The sequence below is a fragment of the Benincasa hispida genome, chromosome 11 (assembly GCF_027475165.1).
Source record: "Benincasa hispida cultivar pf3 chromosome 11, pf3_genome.v1.1, whole genome shotgun sequence".
In the NCBI taxonomy this organism is placed as follows: Eukaryota; Viridiplantae; Streptophyta; class Magnoliopsida; order Cucurbitales; family Cucurbitaceae; genus Benincasa; species Benincasa hispida.
The window spans coordinates 64,449,818-64,459,916 of NC_143488.1; the positions used below are offsets into that span (position 1 = coordinate 64,449,818).

At 32.0% G+C, this 10,099-nt stretch overlaps 1 pseudogene; it reads left to right on the forward strand.

Annotated features, from left to right (window-relative positions):
• Positions 1-1,944: 1,944 nt before the first annotated feature.
• LOC150032815 (uncharacterized) lies at positions 1,945-9,264 on the forward strand (annotated as a pseudogene).
• The last annotated feature ends 835 nt before the right edge of the window (positions 9,265-10,099 follow it).

Below are 10,099 nucleotides of genomic sequence, written 5' to 3' on the forward strand. Positions count from 1 at the left end.
TTCCAATTTTCATATTGGTCGAAACTTTTATTGAGACATAAGTTGGATGTTATGCATATTGAAAAGAATATTTGTGATAGTTTGGTAGGCACATTGTTAAATATTGAAGGAAAGAATAAGGATATAACTAATGCTCGTTTGGATTTAGAAGATCTAAATATACAAAAAGAACTACACCTACAAAAGGTAGGAGATAAAGTTATAAAGCCACACGTTGCATACATATTGACATCTAATGACAAGGTTGCATTTATAAGTGGATGAAATCAGTCAAATTTCCTTATGGGTTTGTATCAAATATATCACGCTGCATACACATTGACTACTAATGACATGTTCTGCTTCAGAGACTTCTTCCAATTGGTGTTCGAAGACGTGTCCATTGTTTTCGTTGAGTTATACAAATTTTTATTTGATCTATGTGCAAAAACAATATCTATATGGGATTTGGATCGATTACAAAGAGACAATATAATCATACTTTGTAAGTTAGAAAAAAATATTTCTACCGACATTTTTTTTATGTAATGGTGTACCTAGTAGTCCATTTTCCCTATGAAACAAAAGTTGCAGGTCCAGTTAGTTATAGTTAGATGTACCCTATCGAAAGAAGAAGCATATATAATGAATGAATTATTGGTATTTTGTTCTTTGTACATAATTGAAATTGAGATGAGATTCAATAAAGATGAAAGAAATGATGATAGACTTCCAGAAAATGAGATATGTGGAGAATTTTCAATGTTCAGACAAAATGTGCGACCATTAAGAGCACCAAGAGTAAGGACATTATTGAGAAAAGAGAAATGCAGTTCACATTGGTACATCTTGAACAATTGTATGGAAATAAAATCTTATCAAAAGTATGTTTTAAACATTCTATTGTAGTTGATGATTTTGATGCAAAGTGTGAAATAAAAAATTGAGACACGTCTCTTTCTTATAGGCAATATTTGAAACTAATTCGGCATGAAGCTTAAAATCAAGATGATTTATACATAAGGCACCAATGAGGCTTTCCCATTGGTTCAAATCTCATGTAAGTATGAGTTTAAAGACAAGTAAAAATTAAAATGAATTAGTTCATGTGACATTAGTTTTTAAGATCTATTGTGTTGTACTGAATTAACAAGTTCTTTCATTGCATGAAAATGGAGATATGTTTGATGATATATATTCACTAGTGATGGGGCCAATTTCAGAAGTTCGTTCATATAGTGGATGTATTGTTAATGGAATATGCTATCATATTATTGAGTGTGATAATTGTCGGAGTACACAAAATAGCGGGATCATGGTGCCTTTAAAAAGTGAAGGTGGAGGAGATCTCCATAATTTCTATGGTGTTGTCAATGAAGTATTAGACTTCCAGTATTCTAAGAGAAGACGTGTAATTATGTTTAATTGTATCTGATTTGATACAGACCCTAAAAAGACCAATAGAGTAAACATAGATTTGGGGTATATTTCAATTAATACAGCTCGTCACTTGGTTTGTTAACGAGCCTTTTGTATTTGTCAGTCAAGCTAAACAAGTGTTTTACATCAACGATCCCAAATATGATAATAATTGGAAAGTAGTACAAGTAGTCCAAAACAAGCGTATGTGGGATATGCCAAAAGTAGAAGAACGTGATAATGACCAACATGAGTTATTAGAAGTTGTGAATAGTATTACTTGTATAATCGATGAATCAATAAATGATATCAGTTTATGTAGAGTTGATGTTGATTCAATAGTCGTAGAAGAACAATTAATTCAACGAGTTGATGATGACTTCATAAATGACAAGGAAGAGAATGTATAATCATCTTCTAATAGGAGTTTTAGTTTCGATGAACATCTTAATGATATGAAATAACCCTGTAAATATGTATCATCTTTTTCATTTAATAACTTACATATTATTGTATAACATATATATTGTTGTTTGCATAGGAACAATGGTAGGTCATACTGATGAGAAGACAGTAGTGGAGTATTTAGAGTCCGAGCATATCAGCGCATTATCCACTGTAGGAGATAATTCAGGTTATTTTATATCCACATTTTATTTTAGATCCATAATCGATAATTTATATATAAACTAATGTTTAATTAAACTAACGACGTATAATTTCTTTAGAGGCTAGTTGTACGACTAATAGGATTGGACGCGGATACTCTCGAAATGTTGATTTGGATAAATATGTCCAACAATTTGAGAGAATTCCTATCGAGATCGACCCTGTATAGGAGAAACCAATTTGCAATAATGCAACAAAATTTAGCAATATCATTGGTAACAACATTCGGGAATCTTTTTCTGCTCGTTATGGAACATGGAGAGAGGTACCGATAGAAACTAGAGAACTAGTTTAAAGTCAATTATTGGTAAGATGGTTATTCGATATTTTACAAATTATATATATGCATCTGCAGAGATACAAATTAGCTTTTTTTTTCGTTCAGAATCATTTTGTATTTGACTTGTCCAACCAACTGGTCCATGATTTCATCGATGAATAGACGAAAAAATCGTTCAAAGAGTATAGGGGGAACTACACAAACACTATAAAAAATATACAAGTCCTGAAGAGGCACGAGTACACCCACCTGATCGACTTAAAGACGCCATCGAAGATTGGCACTTTTTATGCACCAAGTTTGAATCCATCGAATAGAAAGTAAGAACTTTTGTGTCTTTTTTTTTTTACTTACATTTCAATTACTAATTTCCTCTTAATTTCTCATTTTCTTAGAAAGTGGCAAAGACTAATCAAAGGAATCGGTCAGCTCTAAAGTTCACTCATATAGCTGGTTCTAAGACTTTCATACGCATACGAGAAACCACGATAAAAATAAAAGTATTTCTATATTTGATTTCTAAGAAAGTATTATTAATATCTTCTATGTGAATTATTTTATATAAAGGACCCAACGGTCAAAGAATGGACCTAGTAGACTTATTTAAGCATATACACTCAAAGAGTGATAACTAGTTTGTTATTCAAGCCACTAATGATGCATATGTAAGTTTTTATTATGCAATATAACTTTATTTATATACAACTTTCATATAATAATTAGTCTCAATTATTGATGTAGAGTCATATGGTCGAGCTGAGAGAAGCCTCCACTCAAGAAGGGTTTGAACCAATATTGGAAGAAGAAATATGCGAGCAGGTGTTGAGCATAAGAGTGCGCCTTGGTAGGACATAAAGGGTAAAAAAACAAAAAATAAATAAAGCATTGTCCAGTGCATCCTCGTTGAAAATTATAGAGGAGCAACAACAAGAGATAGAATCCTTAAAGGCTAGATTGGTTAGATTGGACGAACTGGAAGCAAGAAGACAATCTGAGATGATTGATATATGATATTTTATTCACTTCAGTCTATGAAATATGAGATATATTACTTGCATTAACCACAAACCAATAAACTAAGATCCATGGTTATCGTTGTAACTTAAGCATGTATGTGGAGACATACAAGTGGATCGTGCTTTAAGTGATAATCTAAATGGTCTATAGTATATGGATAAAGGAGGGATACCTTATCCTGGTGACACTACTAGTGTGGCCCACTTTGAAGGTGTTACAAATGTTGTAAAGTGCTACAAATGATGATCATTCATGTATTAGACATGTGAGTGGGGATACTCTATACAAAGGAGTTTGTATAAGACTGGAACACGAAATGTTTAGTCTTGTTATATAACGTCGTTCATAATTAATACTTTCATTTAACTAGGATGACTATAGGTAACATGACCTTAATCCTGAATGAGTTATGAACTCTTGCCTATGAGGGTGGTCCTTCGATTTATATAGGTGAGAGTGGCCAGATCGCCAACTCAATAAGCCTATCATTTTGGGGATTCGTCTTATTAGAGAGCTAGAAACTCAGCTACACGAGATAGAATTCACTCATTCCCCGAAACAGAAGTAAGTAGATAAATTGCTCCCATAAGGGCTGATTCCGGGTCTTGAACAATGTGGCGCCACACCCTCTCTTAGTCCAAGAGGGTTTTAGTCATAGTGGGACTATGATCTATTGTTCATTAGAGGAATCAGTGGTACTTAAGGAGTTATATGTAACTACAGGGGCAAAATGATAATTTGGTCCAACTGTACTTACGAACGATTTGTGAAGGGTCATCATACTATTGATTGGTTATATCTAGTGGACACAGAAATATATCTATAGTGCGAAGAGGACATCTATCGGTCTTTAGTGGAGTGCCCGACAGTTAACAGATGGTGGATAATATGATTAAAGAGTTTAGTCAGTTATTCACTTACCATTGATGCTTCAAGCTACAAGTTCATAAGGTCCCCTTGGTAGCTCAATGGATTCTATATTGGGAATGAGAATAATTTTGCCATGGGGTATATGCTATAGTGAGTTTGTGCTAAAAATAAGTAATCGGGAGGGAGGATTCAATAAACTTCATTTGAATTTGTTCATATTCTTATGTTGGGTCTAAAGTTGGTAAAGGGTGTTTCAATTCTTATGTGTTGGTTTGTTTCAATTCTTAATTATGTTGTTTTGTATATTGGGATTGAGAATAATTTGGAGGGGAGGGGGGAGGTAAGTTGGCTTGTTTAAGTAAATGTAGATATAAGTTTAAGTAAATATAGATATGTGTTGGTTTGTTTCGATTCTTAATTATGTTTGTTTGTATATTAGGATTGAGAATAATTTTGAGATGGGTATATGCTATAAGTGGTGGAGGGGCTAATTATGTTGACATTGTTATTTGTATATTGAAATTTGAGTTTAAAATGTGTAAATACGGATTGATTTGAATATTAAGTTATTTGTATATTGAGATTGACAATACTTTTGAGATGGGTTCATGTTACATTGAGTTTGTGGTTAAAATATAAGTGGGGGAAGGAGTTTGAATAAACTTAGGTTTAAGATTGAAATATGTAGATATGAGTTGGTTGGGTTTAAGTTGGGTTTTAAGTTTTATATTAGGTTTGAGATTGAAATATGTAGATATGAGTTCGATAGCTCTTAAAAGAGCTATTATTCCTAGCTTAATTTGAGGTCGTTATCGGATTTTACGTTTTTATTTTCCTATTTTGTAGGTACTGAGCAACTAAGGTGTAGAATCGCCAATTTGAAGCTGATCGGGGTTAATTTGAAGTAATTTAGAGGTGATTTGAGCATCTAGGCTTCAAAAAAGTCAAAAAGACCAAAATGCCCCTATTTCAGCATCGCAACGCTTATGGATTGGCTTAGCCTGATACTCGCCCAACGTTGTAAGAGAAAATGGGTAGCATTGCAATGTTATCCATCAGTGTTACAATGCTACATGCTTTGACGAACGAGAAGCATCGCGCCCGTGCAAGTGAGCGTTAGACTTCTTCACCCTGACGTTCTTGATCAGCCACCTCAGCGTTGGAACGTTAGCTCTAGCGTTGCAACGTTGTCCTGTTTTCGTAAATATTCTCCTTCAATTTTAGGTTAAAGGAGGCTGAATTCTAATGGAGGTCGAGGAGAGGTCGAACTTTCTTCTTCCCTCTTTATGTTTTCAATTTCATTAGGCTAGTTTTTAGTTTAATTTTAGATTATAAGCACAGATTGGATTGTATGGGTTTGCCTATGAGTCAATAAGGTAATTTTCTATCTAGTTCTTAGAATAAGGAATTAATTTAACTCTTGATTTTTCTGCCTAATTTGATGTTTAAAATTCAAAATTATGCTTTCTTTAAATCTCAGTTGAATTAGATTTGCATTTTTGTGTTGTTGACGCCTCTATCATAATTACAATTCTTTGCTAGTTAATTTCAAGTTTGCACGTTTTCTAGTAGTTCGTCTATGCTTGAATTTACCCCTGTAACAACAATTGAACATGTATGTTTAGCTTTACAGGCTAACCTTGAATCCTTATAAGCATGTTTAATTTAGATTTGAAGAATACTTAGTTATTTGACCATGGCTTTTCTTAACACTTAATCAACATAGTTGAATCCTAAAACTTAATACATGTGTTTCTAGTTCTTTATGGTCGCTAAGAACCCAATTGAATCCAGGAGCATGCAGATTAGTTAGGGCACGGTCTTTCCAGCCTTAATTATTAATTAAGATGCTTGATTGATTTTGATTTAATTGATTATTGGCCTCTGTAAAGATTAATTAAATCACATCAATTTAGTAGCTATGCACGCATAATTCGTTAGCATAGTCAATTGGTAGAAAACGATGATTGAAATTACATTGAATGTTTACTTGATATGAAAATTAGATGAATCAATTACGACTTACATTTATCCCTAGCAATTTATTTTGTTGCATGTTATTCAAATTTCAACCAAAAATGTAAACCTCGTTTTTACTATTTTTTAAAAGTCAATTTTAATTTAAAATGAACTAATTCAACACATCTCTATGGTTCGACCACACACTTACCACTCTTGCTACACTTTAGTAGTAATAGAAGTAGTTCGGTATATACAAATTTTTTTTTTTTTTGATCAAGTCTGGAGTTTATTAACGACGTAAGTTTCGAGTCTGTTAAAGTTGGTTGGGCTTAAGTTGGGTTTTAAGTTCTATATTAGGTTTGAGATTGAAATATGTAGATATGATTTGGTTTGTTTCAATTCGTTATATTCTCAGTTGAGTTTTAAGTTCTATATTGTTGAGAATAAATTTGAGATGGATATATGCTTTTTTGAGTATGTGGTTAAAATAGGTTGGGAGGAGGGAACAGAGTGATTGTCTAATTATGTTGAGATTGTTATTTTTATATTGAATTTGAGTTTAAAATATGTAAATACTGGTTGATGTGAAGTTAAAGTGGTCTTATATTGGTTTTGAAGTTGATATAGAGGTAAACGTATAATTATGATTAAATTTAAGTTGGGTTTTAAGTTCTATATTGAGTTTGAGATTGAAATATGCAAGTTTGAGTTGGTTTGTTTCAATTCATTAATGTTCTTAGTTGAGTTTTAAATTCTATATTCATTTTGAGAATGGTGGTATAGTGAGCATTAAACTTATTTAAATTTGTATTTTGCAAGTATCTCGAGATTTATATTGAAGATGCCGACAAGCGTAGTTAGAATGTAGAATTGTGTTTTATAGGTAGTTTGTTATGTAATCTTAATTTGGAGTTAAGAAATTCTAGATGTTATGGCATATTTAAAATGAATAGTATTAGTAAGTTGTTTACTTGACAATTTCTTGATTCAAACATATTTTCTATATATTATTTACTATTGTGGATATTACTTAATTTTGACAATTTTATTTTAGTTTGACTGATATTTGTAAGATTCAAACAGGTATGACATTTAAAAAAAAAAACAGATTTAGATATAGAAAATTTAAAAAAAAAAAAAAGTTAAATTCGATAGTTAAATATATAATCCCAACAATTCAAGAGGTCAAGAAAAAGCATAATTTGATGGGTTTTCAGTTTTTTCCGACTCTAAGAAACCATTCGACGATCCAGGGTCGGGAAAAGCCACTAAATCCCAACGATAGAAACACTCCGTCTGGGCAAGGTCGCTTATCCCAACAATCCTAACTTATAAAGACCGTCAGGAGATAAAACTTCAGCCGACGGTGCAAAGACACCATCAGATTAAATGAATATAGCCTGACGGTAACACTAATTTGTCACCATTGGGAGATATTTAGCTAAAAGGAGAAGAGCTTGCATGTTGAGCTTAAGGTGGAGATTTGAAATAAAATAAGCTCAAGCATACAATCGTTTATTCAACAGCCTTTTACATTTTCTATACAGTTTGTTATATAACTACTTATATCAGACAAAATGTATAAATATGCATCATTTACAATTTGTAGAAACAAACTTACAGAAGCTTACAAGAAAGCTACAAGATCTGTAAAGAAAAGTGTGACTTAGCTCTTGAATAAAATTCTTCTCCTTCCCGTGGATGTAGGCATTGTATTGCCGAACCACGTATATCATCGTGTAGATTTCTTTCTATTCTTTCTCATTACAAAATTGCATGTTCTTCTTCTTCTTCATTCTTTCGGCAATCACACGAAAATAATCAGAGAGAAAAGGGTTAGCAAAAGTTTTTCTGCAAACAGTAGAGAGAACGTGAGAGAGAAAGAAAGTAATTAGTCTAAAATTAATTTCCCATCAGAGCATAAAGCATTTCCTCCATCAGGCAGAAGATAGTGGATTATTCCACCTGTTGCACATCAGTTGGAATATCGTGGAACAAACAGAACCAAGTTTTCTACCAACCAAAATTGATTTGGGGCAAAATAACTTGGGTGATCACGGTTGGATCAGCAAAAACGGACCAGTTTCATCATTTGGGCTTTTATTATTAAAAAATATCAAGTGTGCAGGCCTAACAAGATCCTTAGAAGTTGAGTAACCATCAAGCAAAAAAAGATGAAAAAAGAGAAGGTATTTACTATATATTTACTATATATCTATTTCTAAGTTATTCTGTAGAATATTTATAAGATATATTTTCTTTTTTGTTTAAATAGGCAAAAAAATCACTAAAGAAAGTTGGAACTCCACTCTGAAAGTCACAATTTATGTCAAGTTGGAAGTGATAGACCATAAGGGGGTTTAGATTCTACATGTCTATCTTTATTTAAGGAATGACCATTTAGGCATTTGTTAGGTTTAAAAATGTCCAAAGTACCTTTACAACTTTTAGCACATTTGATTAGAAAACAATGTGTCTCTACTGATAACAATGTTATTCTTTTCATCATTGAAGGTAACATGGTAGAGTTTGGGTTGAGAAGTTTTTGTTTGATTATTGGATTAATTGTGATGAATACCCTGTTGAAGATGTTTTAGATGAAACTGAAGAAAAAGATTCATAAATTAGACAAGAATATTTTAGAAATTATACAAGCATCACTAGGGAAAATGTGAATAGTGCATTTGACTATTTTTCTAGTCACTACAGTGATGAAAGAAAAATAGAAAAACTTGTTAATATTTATTTGCTAGAAAAATTGTTGATTCCAAAACAATGTCATAACTGTATGGATTGGAAGCATGTCTAAGATGTTGAATGATAAGGAGAAGTTTAGGAATTATCCATGGGGAAGACTATCTTATACTCTTACTGTTGAGTTTATTAAGAAATCTATTAAGAGTAAAAACAAACCAGCTGTCTATCTGCAAGGAGTCCCCATAGTTTTAGCTTATTGGGCATATGAAATACTTCCTAAACTTTCTGAAGGGTTCACAAAAAGAATAGGAAACGATTCCAAGAATCTTGAATTGGGGAACAACAAAGCAACCAGATTGGCAAGATCTTAATGATAACATCTTCTCGAAACGAAATGTAAGTTTCTAAGTTTTCCATTATTAATTGTGATACAAGTCTATCAATGATATTGGTATGTCAATGATAGACAAATATCAATGATAGAAGTATTATATCTATTGAAACACACAAATAAATGTAGGGAAGGAATCTATCAACAACATAGTTTATCAATATCTGTGATATTGGTCTATCAGTAACGGAGTCTATCAGTGATAAGCCCATATCACTTATATGATCTCATTAAACTATGTCAATGATAACTCCTAACTAGGATTATCTGAGTATTTCAAATCTCATAAAAAGAAAGTATTTTGTATACAATACTAATTAAATATTATGTTTTTCAAAAGCTCCATTTAGTTACTATTGCCGCATCAAAAAAAGAAATGGTATCAGAATACTTCAAAAAAAATACATGGAGATGGAGGAAAAAAGTTAGGAAGAAGGAGAAAATGTTCTAGAAAAAGATAAACAGATATTGAAGAGAGAATATCTTCTTTACAAAAAGATATTGAAGGTCTTGAAAGATAACACAAAAAAGATGTTAAAGATCTTAAAAAAGGACAAATGGAGATTCTCACTTTGTTACATTCTCTAGTGGAAATTGTAAAGAAAAGTGAAACACAAACTCAAGAGTACTTTGACAAGAATTATCCTCCATCTGTGAATCAAAAAATGATAGATGTCGATGTTGATGTTACTATTGACAAAGTAGTTGAATATGCAACTACTTATGTCAAGGAGAAAGAGGTAAAATTAATAAAGCCTTGTAGTTCTTTTACTTTTTTGTTTTTTCTGATGATAGACTATATAGAGTACATATAG